The 16,303-nt window shown below is 37.8% G+C and overlaps 1 protein-coding gene and 2 non-coding genes across 3 annotated transcripts in view; 2 read left to right on the top strand and 1 right to left on the bottom strand.

Moving 5' to 3' along the window:
• LOC112730082 (uncharacterized) overlaps positions 1 to 16,303 on the bottom strand; it is a 29,276-nt gene that overhangs the window by 8,543 nt on the left and 4,430 nt on the right. The window lies entirely within an intron of this gene.
• LOC112731079 (small nucleolar RNA R71) lies at positions 7,349 to 7,456 on the top strand. The gene has a single exon (XR_003166872.1). It is a non-coding gene; the product is annotated as a small nucleolar RNA R71 (small nucleolar RNA).
• On the top strand, positions 12,835 to 12,942 carry LOC112732054 (small nucleolar RNA R71). The gene has a single exon (XR_003167795.1). It is a non-coding gene; the product is annotated as a small nucleolar RNA R71 (small nucleolar RNA).

The raw sequence follows: 16,303 nt of genomic DNA, 5'->3' as shown, positions 1-16,303 counted from the left end.
AAACGCCCAGATGCTGCCCATTTTGGGCGTTCAGCGCCAGAACCATGCTCTGTTCTGGCGTTGAACGCCAGCCAGATGCTTCTTACTGGCGTTTAAACGCCAGTAAGGTCTTCCTCTAGGGTGTGATTTTTCTTCTGCTATTTTTGATTCTGTTTTCAATTTTTATATTTATTTTATGACTCCACATGATCATGAACCTAATAAAACATGAAAGAACAAGAAAAATAAAATTAGATAAATAAAAATTGGGTTGCCTCCCAATAAGCGCTTCTTTAATGTCACTAGCTTGACAGTGGGCTCTCATGGAGCCTCATAGATGTTCAGAGCATTGTTGAGACTTCCCAACACCAAACTTAGAGTTTGGTTGTGGCCTCCCAACACTAAACTTAGAGTTTGACTGTGGGGGATCTGGTTGACTCTGTTTTGAGAGAAGCTTACTGTGCCTCTTTTCCATGTTTACAGAAGGGTAACCTTGAGTTGTAAACACAAGGGAGTCCTCATTCAATTGAAGGACTAATTCACCTCTGTCAATATCAATCACAGCTCTTGCTGTGGCTAGGAAAGGTCTTACAAGGATGATGGATTCATCCTCATCCTTCCTAGTATCAAGGATTATGAAATCAGTAGGGATGTAAAGGCCTTCAACCTTTACTAACACGTCCTCTACTTGTCCATAAGCCTGTTTTCTTGAATTGTCTGCCATCTCTAATGAGATTTTAGTAGCTTGCTGGTGCACAAAATTGTGATCTCAGGCAACGGCGCCAGAAACTCTGTACGCACGTCTTAATAAATCGTTTTTCATTCACAACTTCGATACAACTAACCAGCAAGTGCACTAGGTCGTCCAAGTAATAAACCTTACGTGAGTAAGTGTCGATCCCACGGAGATTGTTGGTATGAAGCAAGCTATGGTCACCTTGTAAATCTCAGTCAGGCGGATATAAAATAGCCATAGAGTTTTCGAACATAAATAATAAATAGATAGAAAATAAGGATAGAAACACTTATGTATATCATTGGTGAGAATTTTAGATAAGTGTATAGAGATGCTTTCATTCCTCTGAACCTCTGCTTTCCTGCTGTCTTCATCCAATCAGTCTTACTCCTTTCCATGGCTGGCTTTATGTAAGGACATCACCGTTGGCAATGGCTACTTTTATCTCTCTAGAAAATGGTCCGATGCGCTGTCACTGCATGGCTAATCGTCTGGAGGCATCACCCTTGTCAATGGCTGCATCCTATCCTCTTGTGAAAATGGTCCAAATGCTCTGTCACAGCACGGCTAATCATCTGAGGTTCTCGATCATACTGGAATAGGATTCACCCTCCTTTTGCATCTGTTACTACGCCCAGTACTCGCGAGTTTGAAGTTCGTCACAGTCATTCAATCCCAGAGTCCTACTCGGAATACCACAGACAAGGTTTAGACTTTCCGGACTCTCATGAATGCTGCCATCAATCTAGCTTATACCACAAAAATTCTGATTAAGAGATCCAAGAGATACTCATTCAATCTAAGGTAGAACGGAAGTGGTTGTCAGGCATGCGTTCATAGGGAATGATGATGATTGTCACGTTCATCACATTCAGGTTGAAGTGCGAATGAATATCTTAGAAGCGGAATAAGTTGAATTGAATAGAGAAACAGTAGTACTTTGCATTAATTCATGAGGAACAGCAGAGCTCCACACCTTAATCTATAGAGTGTAGAAACACTACCGTTGAAAATACATAAGTGAAAGGTTCAGGTATGGCCGAATGGCCAGCCTCCCATGGAGGTCTAGAGATCTAAAAATGATCAAAAGATGTTCCAAAGATAATGTCCAATACAATAGTAAAAAGTCCTATTTATAATAAACTAGTTACTAGGGTTTACAGAAGTAAGTAATTGATGCATAAATCCACTTCCGGGGCCCACTTGGTGTGTGCTTGGGCTGAGCTTGAATGTTACACGTGTAGAGGTCAATATTGGAGTTGAACGCCAGTTTGTAACGTATTTCTTGCGTTCAACTCTGGCTTGTGACGTGTTTCTGGCGTTTAACTCCAGACAGCAGCGTAGAACTGGCGTTCAACACCCTTTTACGTTGTCTAAGCTCGGCCAAAGTATGGACTATTATATATTGCTAGAAAGCCCTGGATGTCTACTTTCCAACGCAATTGGAAGCGCGCCATTTTGAGTTCTGTAGCTCCAGAAAATCTACTTTGAGTGCAGGGAGGTCAAAATCCAACAGCATCAGCAGTCCTTCTTCAACCTCTGAATCTGATTTTTGCTCAAGTCCCTCAATTTCAGTCAGAAAATACCTGAAATCTCAGAAAAATACACAAACTCATAGTAAAGTCCAGAAATGTGAATTTAACATAAAAACAAATGAAAATATCCCTAAAATAACTAGATTCTACTAAAAACATACTAAAAATAATGCCAAAAAGCGTATAAATTATCCGCTCATCACAACACCAAACTTAAATTGTTGCTTGTCCCCAAGCAACTGAAAATCAAATAGGATAAAAAGAAGAGAATATACTATAAATTCCAAATTATCAATGAAACATAGCTTCAATCAGATGAGCGGGACTTGTAGCTTTTTGCCTCTTGAATAGTTTTGGCATCTCACTTTATCCATTGAAGTTCATAATGATTAGCATCTATAGGAACTCAGAGTTCAGATAGTGTTATTGATTCTCCTAGTTCAGTATGATGATTCTTGAACACAGCTATTTTATGAGTCTTGGCCATGGCCCTAAGCACTTTGTTTTCCCGTATAACCACCGGATACATAAATGCCACAAACACATAATTGGGTGAACCTTTTCAGATTGTGACTCAACTTTGCTAAAGTCCCCAATTAGAGGTGTCCAGGGTTCTTAAGCACACTCTTCTTTTGCTTTGGACCTTGACTTTAACCGCTCAGTCTCAAGTTTTCACTTGACACCTACACGCCACAAGCACATGGTTAGGGACAGCTTGGTTTAGCCGCTTAGGCCAGGATTTTATTCCTTTAGGCCCTCCTATCCACTGATGCTCAAAGCCTTGGGATCCTTTTTCTTACCCTTGCCTTTTAGTTTTAAGGGTTATTGGCTTTTTGCTCTTGCCTCTTGGTTTTAAGAGCTTTTGGCTTTTTCTGCTTGCTTTTTCCTTTTTCTTTCTATTTTTTTCGCCATTTTTTTTCTGCAAGCTTTGTTCTTTGCTGCTTTTTCTTGCTTCAAGAATCATTTTTATGATTTTTCAGATTATCAAATAACAGGTCTCCTTGTCATCATTCTTTCAAGAGTCAACATATTTAACATTCTTAAACAACAACTTCAAAAGACATATGCGCTGTTCAAGCATTCATTCAGAAAACAGGAAGCATTGTCACCACATCAACATAATTAAACTAAGTTCAAGGATAAATTCGAAACTCATGTACTTCTTGTTCTTTTGAATTAAAACATTTTTCATTTAAGAGAGGTGATGGATTCATAGGACATTTATAACTTTAAGACATAGTTACTAAATATTAATGATCATGTAATAAGACACAAACATGGATAAGCACTTAACATAAAGAAAATGAAAAATAGAGAATTTAAGAACAAAGAATGAGTCCACCTTAGTGATGGTGGCGTTTCTTTCTTGAGGAACCAATGATGTCCTTGAGCTCTTCTATGTCTCTTCCTTGTCTTTGTTGCTCCTCCCTCATTGTTTTTTGATCTTCTCTTATTTCATGAAGGATGATGGAGTGCTCTTGATGTTCCACCCTTAATTATCCCATGTTGGAACTTAATTCTCCTAGGGAGGTGTTGATTTGCTCCCAATAGTTTTGTGGAGGAAAATGCATTTGAGGCATCTCCAGGATCTCATGGTGATGAGCTTCATGTGTCTCTTGAGTTCCATGAATGGGCTCTCTTACTTGCTCCATCCTTTTCTTAGTGATGGGCTTCTCTTCCTCAATGGGAAGCTGAGTAACATAGATGGCAAATAAGATGAGGAAAAGCTAGCCTTGCCCCAGGAGAGTGCTTTTCGGCTATTTTGCAGAGTTCAAGGGAGATGACTTCATGAACCTCTACTTCTTCTCCAATCATGATGCTATGGATCATGATGGCCCGATCCACAGTAATTTCAGATCGGTTGCTAGTGGGGATGATGGAGCGTTGGATGAACTCCAACCATCCTCTCGCCACAGGCTTGAGGTCCAGTCTTCTTAATTGAACCGGCTTGCCTTTAGAGTCAATCTTCCATTGAGCTCCTTCCACACATATGTCCATGAAGACTTGGTCCAACCTTTGATTAAAGCTGACCCTTCTAGTGTAGAGGCGTGCATCTCCTTGCATCATAGGCAAGTTAAACGCCAACCTCACATTTTCCGGACTAAAATCTAAGTATTTCCCCCGAACCATTGTAATATAATTCTTTGGGTTTGGGTTCTTACTTTGATCATGGTTCCTAGTGATCCATGCATTGGCATAGAACTCTTGAACCCTTAGGATGCCGACTTGTTGGATGGGGTTTGTTAGAACTTCCCAACCTCTTCTTTGGATTTCATGTCAGATCTCCGGATACTCATTCTACTTGAGCTTGAAAGGGACCTCGGGGATCACCTTCTTCTTGACCACAACATCATAGAAGTGGTCTTGATGAGCTTCGGAGATGAATCTTTCCATCTCCCATGACTCGGAGGTGGAAGCTTTTGTCTTCCCTTTCCCTTTTCTAGAGGATTCTCTGGTCTTGGGTGCCATCAATGGTAATGGAAAAATAAAAAGCTTATGCTTTTACCACACCAAACTTAGAATATTGCTCGCCCTCGAGCAAGAGAAGAAAGAATAGATGAAGAAGAAGAAGAAATGGAGAAGAGGGAGAGAGAGGTGTTTCGGTCAAGAAGGGGAAGAGAGGGTTGTGTTGTGTGAAAATGAGGAAGAATGGAGGGCTATATATAGGGAAGGGAAGTGGGGTAAGGTTTGGCCATAAGGGTGGGTTTTGGGTTGGAAATTGATTTTGAATTTTGAAGGTAGGTGGGGTTTATGAGGTAGGTTTATGGGGAAGAGTGGATGGATGTGAGTGGTGAAGTGGTTTTGTGGAAGAGTGTTTATGGGATTGTGTGAAAGAGGGGTGAGAAGAAGTGAGTGGGGGTAGGTGGGAATCCTGTGGGGTCCACAGATCCTGAGGTGTTCAAGGATTTACAACCTTGCACCAAATTAGGCATGCAAAATGCCCTTGCACACAACTCTGGGCGTTCAGCGCCAGATTGGTGCTTGTTCTGGGCGTTAAACGCCCATTTGTTGCCCATTTCTGGCGTTGAACGCCATAACCATGCTTGTTCTGGGCGTTCAGCGCCAGCTCTTCTCCAGGGTGCAATTCTGGCGTTCAAACGCCCAGATGCTGCCCATTTTGGGCGTTCAGCGCCAGAACCATGCTCTGTTCTGGCGTTGAACGCCATCCAGATGCTTCTTACTGGCGTTTAAACGCCAGTGAGATCCTTCTCCAGGGTGTGATTTTTCTTCTGCTGTTTTTGATTCCGTTTTCAATTTTTATATTTATTTTGTTACTCCACATGATCATGAACCTAATAAAACATGAAAGAACAAGAAAAATAAAATTAGATAAATAAAAATTGGGTTGCCTCCCAACAAGCGCTTCTTTAATGTCACTAGCTTGACAGTGGGCTCTCATGGAGCCTCACAGATGTTCAGAGCATTGTTGAGACTTCCCAACACCAAACTTAGAGTTTGGATATGGGAGTTCAACACCAAACTTAGAGTTTGGTTGTGGCCTCCCAACACCAAACTTAGAGTTTGACTATGGGGGCTCTGGTTGACTCTGCAGTGGGAGAAGCTTACTGTGCCTCTTTTCCATGTTTACAGAAGGATAACCTTGAGTTGTAAACACAAGGGAGTCCTCATTCAATTGAAGGACTAATTCACCTCTGTCAACATCAATCACAGCTCTTGCTGTGGCTAGGAAGGGTCTTCCAAGGATGATGGATTCATCCTCATCCTTCCTAGTATCTAAGACTATGAAATCAGCAGGGATGTAAAGGCCTTCAACCTTTACTAACATGTCCTCTACTTGTCCATAAGCTTGTTTTCTTGAATTGTCTGCCAGCTCAAATGAGATTTTAGTAGCTTGCACCCCATAGATTCCCAGTTTCTCTATTACAGAGAGGGGCATGAGGTTTATCCCTGACCCAAGGTCACATAGAGCCTTCTCAAAGGTCATGGTGCCTATGGTACAAGGTATTAAGAACTTTCCAGGATCCTGTTTCTTCTGAGGCAATGTCAGTTGATCCAGATCACTCAGTTCATTAGTGAACAAGGGAGGTTCATCTTCCCAAGTCTCAATACCAAATAATTTGGCATTCAGCTTCATGATTGCACCAAGGAACTTGGCAACTTGCTCTTCAGTAACATCTTCATTCTCTTCAGAAGAAGAATACTCTTCAGAGCTCATGAATGGTGTAAGGAGGTTCAATGAAATCTCTATGGTCTCTAGATGAGTCTCAGATTCCTTTGGTTCCTCAGAAATAAACGCCTCATTGATCACTGGACGTCCCAGGAGGTCTTCCTCACTAGGATTCACGTCCTCAACCTCCCTTACAGGTTCGACCATGCTAATTAATTTAATGGCCTTGCACTCTCCTTTTGGATTTTCTTCTGTATTACTTGGGAGAGTACTAGGAGGGATTTCAGTGATCCTTTTACTCAGCTGGCTCACTTGTGCTTCCAAATTTCTAATGGAGGACCTTGTTTCATTCATAAAACTCACAGTGGCCTTAGATAGATCAGAGACTAAGTTTGCTAAATTAGAAATATTTTGTTCAGAGTTCTCTGTCTGTTGCTGAGTGGATGATGGAAAAGGTTTACTATTGTTAAACCTATATCTTCCACCATTATTAAAGCCTTGTTGAGGCTTTTGCTGATCCTTCCATGAGAGATTTGGGTGATTTCTCCATGAGGGGTTATAGGTGTTTCCATAAGGTTTACCCATGTAATTCACCTCTGCTATTGCAGGGTTTTCAGGATCATAAGCTTCTTCTTCAGAAGATGCCTCTTGAGTACTGTTGGATGCAGCTTGCATTCCATTCAGACTCTGAGAAATCATATTCACTTGATGAGTCAATATTTTATTCTGAGCCAGTATGGCATTCAGAGTATCAATTTCAAGAACTCCCTTCTTCATAGGCGTCCCATTACTCACAGGATTCCTCTAAAAAGTGTACATGAACTGGTTATTAGCAACCAGGTCAATGAGTTCTTGAGCTTCTGCAGGCGTTTTCTTTAAGTGAATGGATCCACCTGCAGAGGTATCCAATGACATTTTAGCTAATTCAGATAGACCATCATAGAATATATCCAGGATGGTCCATTCTGAAAGCATGTCAGAAGAACACTTTTTGGTCAGTCCTTTGTATCTCTCCCAAGCTTCATAGAGGGATTCACCTTCTTTCTGTCTGAAGGTCTGAACATCCACTCTAAGCTTACTCAGCTTTTGAGGAGGAAAGAACTTGGCTAAGAAAGCCTTGACCAGCTTATCCCAAGAGTTCAGGCTATCCTTAGGTTGAGAGTCCAACCATATTCTAGCTCTGTCTCTCACAGCAAAAGGGAAAAGCATGAGCCTGTAGACTTCAGGATCTACTCCATTAGTCTTAACAGTATCACAGATCTGCAAGAATTCAGTTAAGAACTGAAAAGGATCTTCAGATGGAAGTCCATGAAACTTGCAGTTCTGCTGCATCTGAGAAACTAATTGAGGTTTCAGCTTAAAATTGTTTGCTCCAATGGCAGGAATGGAGATGCATCTTCCATGTAAATTGGAATTAGGTGCAGTAAAGTCACCAAGCATCCTCCTTGCATTATTATTATTTTCGGCTGCCATCTCCTCTTCTTGTTCGAAAATTTCTGAAAGGTGCTTGCTGGATTGTTGTAATTTAGCTTCTCTTAGTTTCCTCTTCAGATTCCTTTCAGGTTCTGGATCTGCTTCAACAAAAATATTCTTGTCCTTGCTCCTGCTCATATGAAAAAGAGGGATAGAAAAATAATAATAATAGGGGTCCTTTTTACCACAGTATAGAGGTCCCTGTGTGGGTAGAAGAAAAGAAGAAGAAAAAAATTCGAACACAGATGGAAGAGGGGGTTCGAATTTGGGTGAGATGAAGTGTTAGTAGATGAATAAATAAATAGAAGGAGATAAGAGAGAATTTTTGAAAATAATTTTTGAAAAAGAGTTAGTTGATTTTCGAAAAAAGTTTTTGAAAAAGGTTAGTAATTTTCGAGAATTAAAATCAAAAATTAAAATAATTAGTTAATTAAAAAGAAATTTTGAAAAAGAGGGAAGATATTTTCGAAAATAAGAGAGAGAGAGTTAGTTAGGTAGTTTTGAAAAAGATAAGAAACAAACAAAAAAGTTAGTTAGTTAGTTGAAACAAATTTGAAAATCAATTTTGAAAAGATAAGAAGATAGGAAGTTAGAAAAGATATTTTAAAATCAAATTTTTGAAAAAGATAAGATAAAGAGATATTTTTGAAAAGATATGATTGAAATTAGTTTTGAAAAAGATTTGATTTTTAAAATCACAATTAATGACTTGATTCACAAGAAATCACAAGATATGATTCTAGAACTCAAAGTTTGAATCTTTCTTAACAAGCAAGTAACAAACTTGAAATTTTTGAATCAAAACATTAATTGATGATGTTATTTTCGAAAATTAGGAGATAAAGATAAGAAAAAGATTTTTGAAAAATATTTTTAAAATTTTCGAAAATAAATAAGAAAAATGAAAAAGATTTGAATTTTGAAAAAGATTTTGAAAAATATAAGATTTTTTAATTTGAAAATTTGATTTGATTCATAAAAACAACTAGATTTTAAAAAGTTTTAAAAAAGTCAACTCAAATTTTCGAAATTTATGAGAGAAAAAGGGAAAGATATTTTTTTAATTTTGAATTTTTAATGATGAGAGGGAAAAACATGAAAAAGACTCAATGCATGAAAATTTTGGATCAAAACAATGAATGCATGCAAGAATGCTATGAATGTCAAGATGAACACCAAGAACACTTTGAATGTCAAGATGAACATCAAGAACTTATTTTCGAAAAATTTTTAATGCAAAGAAAACATGCAAGACACCAAACTTAAAAATTTTTCATGTACAGACACTATGAATGCAAGAATGCATATGAAAAACAAGAAAAGACACAAAACATGAAAACATCAAGATCAAACAAGAAGACTTACCAAGAACAACTTGAAGATCATGAAGAACACTATGAATGCATGAATTTTCGAAAAATGCAAGATGAACATGCAATTGACACCAAACTTAAAATCTGACTCAAGACTCAAACAAGAAACACAAAATATTTTTGATTTTTTTATGATTTTCTAATTTTTTTTTTGGATTTTTCGAAAATTATTTTAAAAAAAGAAAAATAAGGATTCCAAAATTTTTAATATGAATTCCAGGAATCTTGCAATCTTAGTCTAAAGCTCAAATCTGAGGGTTAGACATGGCTTAATAGCCAGTCAAGCTTTAGAAGATATTTATACTTTCCATGTATAGAGCAACTAAGTGTGTGAGAATCAACAAGCTCTTGTGATGATAAGTTGAAACCCCAGTCCAAAAGATTAGACATGGCTTACAGCCAGCCAGGATTCAACAAATCATCATGAAACACTAGAATTCATTCTTAAAAATTCTGAAGAAAAATATTTTTTTGAAAAGATTTATATTTTTTTTTTCGAAAACAGATGAGAAATTTTTGAAAGGTTTTTGAAAAATATTTGAAAATAAAACAAAAAGAAAATTACCTAATCTGAGCAACAAGATGAACCGTCAGTTGTTCAAACTCGAACAATCCCCGGCAACGGCGCCAAAAACTTGGTGCACGAAATTGTGATCTCAGGCAACGGCGCCAAATACTCTGTACGCACGTCTTAATAAATTTTTTTTCATTCACAACTTCGATACAACTAACCAGCAAGTGCACTGGGTCGTCCAAGTAATAAACCTTACGTGAGTAAGGGTCGATTCCACGGAGATTGTTGGTATGAAGCAAGCTATGGTCACCTTGTAAATCTCAGTCAGGCGGATATAAAATAGCCATAGAGTTTTCGAACATAAATAATAAATAGATAGAAAATAAGGATAGAAACACTTATGTATATCATTGGTGAGAATTTCAGATAAGTGTATAGAGATGCTTTCGTTCCTCTGAACCTCTGCTTTCCTGCTGTCTTCATCCAATCAGTCTTACTCCTTTCCATGGCTGGCTTTATGTAAGGACATCACCGTTGTCAATGGCTACTTTTAATCCTCTCTGGAAAATGGTCCGATGCGCTATCACTGCATGGCTAATCGTCTGGAGGCATCACCCTTGTCAATGGCTGCATTCTATCCTCTTGTGAAAATGGTCCAAATGCTCTGTCACAGCACGGCTAATCATCTGAGGTTCTCGATCATACTGGAATAGGATTCACCCTCCTTTTGCATCTGTTACTACACCTAGTACTCGCGAGTTTGAAGTTCGTCACAGTCATTCAATCCCAAAGTCCTACTCGGAATACCACAGACAACGTTTAGACTTTTCAGACTCTCATGAATGCCGCCATCAATCTAGCTTATACCACGAAGATTCTGATTAAGAGATCCAAGAGATACTCATTCAATCTAAGGTAGAACGGAAGTGGTTGTCAGGCACGCGTTCATAGGGAATGATGATGATTGTCACGTTCATCACATTCAGGTTGAAGTGCGAATGAATATCTTAGAAGCAGAATAAGTTGAATTGAATAGAGAAACAGTAGTACTTTGCATTAATTCATGAGGAACAGCAGAGCTCCACACCTTAATCTATGGAGTGTAGAAACTCTACCGTTGAAAATACTTAAGTGAAAGGTTCAGGCATGGCCGAATGGCCAGCCTCCCATGGAGGTCTAGAGATCTAAAAATGATCAAAAGATGATCCAAAGATAATGTCCAATACAATAGTAAAAAGTCCTATTTATAATAAACTAGTTACTAGGGTTTACAGAAGTAAGTAATTGATGCATAAATCCACTTTCGGGGCCTACTTGGTGTGTGCTTGGGCTGAGCTTGAATGTTACACGTGTAGAGGTCAATCTTGGAGTTGAACGCCAGTTTGTAACGTATTTCTAGCGTTCAACTCTGGCTTGTGACGTGTTTCTGGCGTTTAACTCCAGACAGCAGCATAGAACTGGCGTTCAACACCCTTTTACGTTGTCTAAGCTCGGCCAAAGTATGGACTATTATATATTGCTGGAAAGCCCTGGATGTCTACTTTCCAACGCAATTGAAAGCGCGCCATTTTGAGTTCTGTAGCTCAAGAAAATCCACTTTGAGTGCAGGGAGGTCAGAATCCAACAGCATCAGCAGTCCTTCTTCAACCTCTGAATCTGATTTTTGCTCAAGTCCCTCAATTTCAGCCAGAAAATACTTGAAATCTCAGAAAAACACACAAACTCATAGTAAAGTCCAGAAATGTGAAGTTAACATAAAAACTAATGAAAACATCACTAAAAGTAACTAGATTCTACTAAAAACATACTAAAAACAATGCCAAAAAGCGTATAAATTATCCGCTCATCACTTGCACCCCAAAGATTCCCATTTTCTCTATTACAGAGAGGGGCATGAGGTTTATCCCTGAACTAAGGTCACACAGAGCCTTTTCAAAGATCATGTTGCCTATGGTACAAGGTATTACGAACTTTCCAAGATCCTGTTTCTTCTGAGGCAATGTCAGTTGATCCAGATCACTTAGTTCATTGGTGAACAAGGGAGGTTCATCTTCCCAAGTCTCAATACCAAATAATTTGGCATTCAGCTTCATGATTGCACCAAGGTACTTGGTAACTTGCTCTTCAGTAACATCCTCATTCTCTTCAGAAGATGAATACTCGTCAGAGCTCATGAAGGGCATAAGGAGGTTCAATGGAATCTCTATGGTCTCTAGATGAGTCTCAGATTCCTTTGGTTCCTTAAAGGAAAACTCCTTATTGATCACTGGACGTCCCAAGAGGTCTTCCTCACTGGGATTTATGTCCTCCCCTTCCTCTCCAGGTTCGGCCGTGTTGACTATATCAATGGCCTTGCACTTTCCTTTTGGATTTTCTTCTGCATTGCTTGGGAGAGTACTAGGAGGGATTTCAGTGATCCTTTTACTCAGCTGGCCCACTTGTGCCTCCAAATTTCTAATGGAGGACCTTGTTTCATTCATGAAACTTACAGTGGCCTTAGATAGATCAAAGACTAAGTTTGCTAAATTAGAGGTATTTTGTTCAGAGTTCTCTGTCTGTTGCTGAGTGGATGATGGAAAAGGTTTACTATTGTTAAACCTGTTTCTTCCACCATTATTAAAGCCTTGTTGAGGCTTTTGTTGATCCTTCCATGAGAGATTTAGGTGATTTCTGTATGAGGGGTTATAGGTGTTTCCATAAGGTTCACCCATGTAATTCAGCTCTGCTATTGCAGGGTTTTCAGGATCATAAGCTTCTTCTTCAGAAGATGCCTCTTGAGTACTGTTGGATGCAGCTTGCATTCCATTCAGACTTTGAGAAATCATATTGACTTGCTGAGTCAATATTTTATTCTGAGCCAGTATGGCATTCAGAGTATCAATTTCAAGAACACCCTTCTTCATAGGCGTCCCACTACTCACAGGATTCCTCTCAGAAGTGTACATGAACTGGTTATTAGCAACCATATCAATGAGTTCTTGAGCTTCTGCAGGCATTTTCTTTAAGTGAATGGATCCACCTGGAGAGGTATCCAATGACATTTTAGCTAATTCAGACAGACCATCATAGAATATGTCCAGGATGGTCCATTCTGAAAGCATGTCAGAAGGACACTTTTTGGTCAGTTCTTTATATCTCTCCCAAGCTTCACAGAGGGATTCACCTTCTTTCTGTCTGAAGGTCTGAACATCCACTCTAAGCTTACTCAACTTTTGTGGAGGAAAGAACTTGGCTAAGAAAGCCTTGACCAGCTTATCCCAAGAGTTCAGGCTATCCTTAGGTTGAGAGTCCAACCATATTCTAGCTCTGTCTCTCACAGCAAAAGGGAAAAGCATGAGCCTGTAGACTTCAGGATCTACTCCATTAGTCTTAACAGTATCACAGATCTGCAAGAATTCAGTTAAGAACTGAAAAGGATCTTCAGATGGAAGTCCATGAAACTTGCAGTTCTGTTGCATCAGAGAAACTAATTGAGGTTTCAGCTCAAAATTATTTGCTCCAATGGCAGAAATGGAGATGCTTCTTCCATGTAAATTGGAATTAGGTGCAGTAAAGTCACCGAGCATCCTCGTTGCATTATTATTATTTTCGGCTGCCATTTCCTCTTCCTGTTCGAAAATTTCTGAAAGGTGCTTGCTGGATTGTTGTAATTTAGCTTCTCTTAGTTTCCTCTTCAGAGTCCTTTCAGGTTCTGGATCTGCTTCAACAAGAATATTCTTGTCCTTGCTCCTGCTCATATGAAGGAGAGGGACAGAAAAATAATAATAGGGATCCTTTTTGCCCAGGTGTAGAGGTTCCCTTAGGTGAGTGGAAGAAAAGAAGAGTAGAAGAAAAGAAGAAGAGAAAATCTGAACTCAGAGAGAGAGAGGGGGTTCGGATTTTTGGTGAGTGAGGAAGAGATGTTAGTAAATAAATAAATAAATAGAATGAGATGAGAGAGAAAGAGGATTTTCGAAAATAATTTTTGAAAAATGGTTAGTGATTTTCGAAAATTAAAATTAAAATTTGAAACAATTTGTTAATTAAAAAGAATTTTTGAAAAAGAGGGAAGATATTTTCGAAAATTAGAGAGAGAGAGTTAGTTAGGTAGTTTTGAAAAAGATAAGAAACAAACAAAAAGTTAGTTAGTTAGTTGGAACAAATTTGAAAATTAATTTTGAAAAGATAAGAAAATAAGAAGTTAGAAAAGATATTTTAAAATCAAATTTTTGAAAAAGATAAGATAAGAAGATATTTTTGAAAAGATATGATTGAATTTAGTTTTGAAAAAGATTTGATTTTTAAAATCACAATTAATGACTTGATTCACAAGAAATCACAAGATATGATTCTAGAACTTAAAGTTTGAATTTTTCTTAACAGGTAAGTAACAAACTTGAAATTTTTGAATCAAAACATTAATTGATGATGTTATTTTCAAAAATTATGTGATAAAATTAGGAAAAGATTTTTGAAAAATATTTTTATAATTTTCAAAAATAAATAAGAAAAATAAAAAAAGATTTGATTTTTGAAAAAGATTTTGAAGAAGATAAGATTTTTAAATTGAAAATTTGATTTGACTCATAAGAAACAACTAGATTTTAAGAAGATTTGAAAAAGTCAACTCAAATTTTCGAATTTATGAGAAGAAAAAGGAGAAGATATTTTTTTTTATTTTTGAATTTTTAATGATGAGAGAGAAAAACATGAAAATGATGCAATGAATGAAAATTTTGGATCAAAACAATGAATGCATGCAAAAATGCTATGAATGTCAAGATGAACACCAAGAACACTTTGAAGATCATGATGAACATCAAGAACATATTTTTGAAAAATTTTTAATGCAAAGAAAACATGCATGACACCAAACTTAGAAATCTTTAATGCTTAGGCACTAAGAATGCAAAAATGCACATGAAAAACAAGAAAAGACACAAAACAAGAAAACATCAAGATCAAACAAGAAGACTTACCAAGAACAACTTGAAGATCATGAAGAACACTATGAATGCATGATTTTTTCGAAAAATGCAAGATGAACATGCAATTGACACCAAACCTGAAATTGACTCAAGACTCAAATAAGAAACACAAAATATTTTTGATTTTTTATGATTTTCTAAAATTTTTTTGGATTTTTTTTTCGAAAATTATATATGAAAAAGAAAAATAAGGATTCCAAAATTTTTAATATGAATTCCAGGAATCTTTGTACTCTTAGTCTAAGGCTCCAATCTGAGGGTTAGACAGGGCTTAATAGCCAGTCAAGCTTTAAAAGAGATTTATACTTTCCATGTATAGAGTAACTAAGTGTGTGAGAATCATCAAGCTCTTGTGATGATAAGTTGAAATCCCAGTCCAAAAGATTAGACATGGCTTACAGCCAGCCAAGATTCAACAAATCATCATGAAACACTAGAATTCATTCTTAAAAATTCTGAAGAAAAATATATTTTTGAAAACATTGATTTTAAAAATTTTTTTTTTTCGAAAACAGATGAGAAATTTTTGAAAGATTTTTGAAAAATTTTTTAAAAATAAAACAAAAAGAAAATTGCTTAATCTGAGCAACAAGATGAACCGTCAGTTGTCCAAACTCAAACAATCCCCGGCAACGGCGCCAAAAACATGGTGCACGAAATTGTGATCTCAGGCAACGGCGCCAAAAACTCTGTACGCACGTCTTAATAAATCGTTTTTCATTCACAACTTTGATACAACTAACCAGCAAGTGCACTGGGTCGTCCAAGTAATAAACCTTACGTGAGTAAGGGTCGATCCAACGGAGATTGTTGGAATGAAGCAAGCTATGGTCACCTTGTAAATCTCAGTCAGGAGGATATCAAAAGGTTATGGAGTTTTAGAACATAAATAATAAATAGATAGAAAATAAGGATAGAAACACTTATGTAATTCATTGGTGAGAATTTCAGATAAGCGTATAGAGATGCTTTCGTTCCTCTGAATCTCTACTTTCCCGCTGTCTTCATCCAATCAGTCTTACTCCTTTCTACGGCTGGCTTTATGTAAGGACATCACCGTTGTCAATGGCTACTTTTAATCCTCTCTGGAAAATGGTCCGATGCGCTGTCACTGCATGGCTAATCGTCTGGAGGCGTCACCCTTGTCAATGGCTACATCCCATCCTCTTGTGAAAATGGTCCAAATGCTCTGTCACAGCACGGCTAATCATCTGAGGTTCTCGATCATACTGGAATAGGATTCACCCTCCTTTTGCGTCTGTCACTACGCCCAGCACTCGCAAGTTTGAAGTTCGTCACAGTCATTCAATCCCAGAGTCCTACTCGGAATATCACAGAAAAGGTTTAGACTTTCCGGACTCTCATGAATGCCACCATCAATCTAGCTTATACCACGAAGATTCTGATTAAGAGATCCAAGAGATACTCATTCAATCTAAAGTGGAACGGAAGTGGTTGTCAGGCACGCGTTCGTGGGGGAATGATGATGATTGTCACGTTCATCACATTCAGGTTGAAGTGCGAATGAATATCTTAGAAGCGGAATAAGTTGAATTGAATAGAAAAACAGTAGTACTTTGCATTAATCTTTGAAGAA

The sequence above is a fragment of the Arachis hypogaea genome, chromosome 12, assembly GCF_003086295.3.
Source record: "Arachis hypogaea cultivar Tifrunner chromosome 12, arahy.Tifrunner.gnm2.J5K5, whole genome shotgun sequence".
NCBI classification, from domain to species: domain Eukaryota; kingdom Viridiplantae; phylum Streptophyta; class Magnoliopsida; order Fabales; family Fabaceae; genus Arachis; species Arachis hypogaea.
The sequence above is the reverse complement of the archived record's forward strand: the minus strand, read 5'-3'. Positions and strand labels throughout refer to the sequence as shown.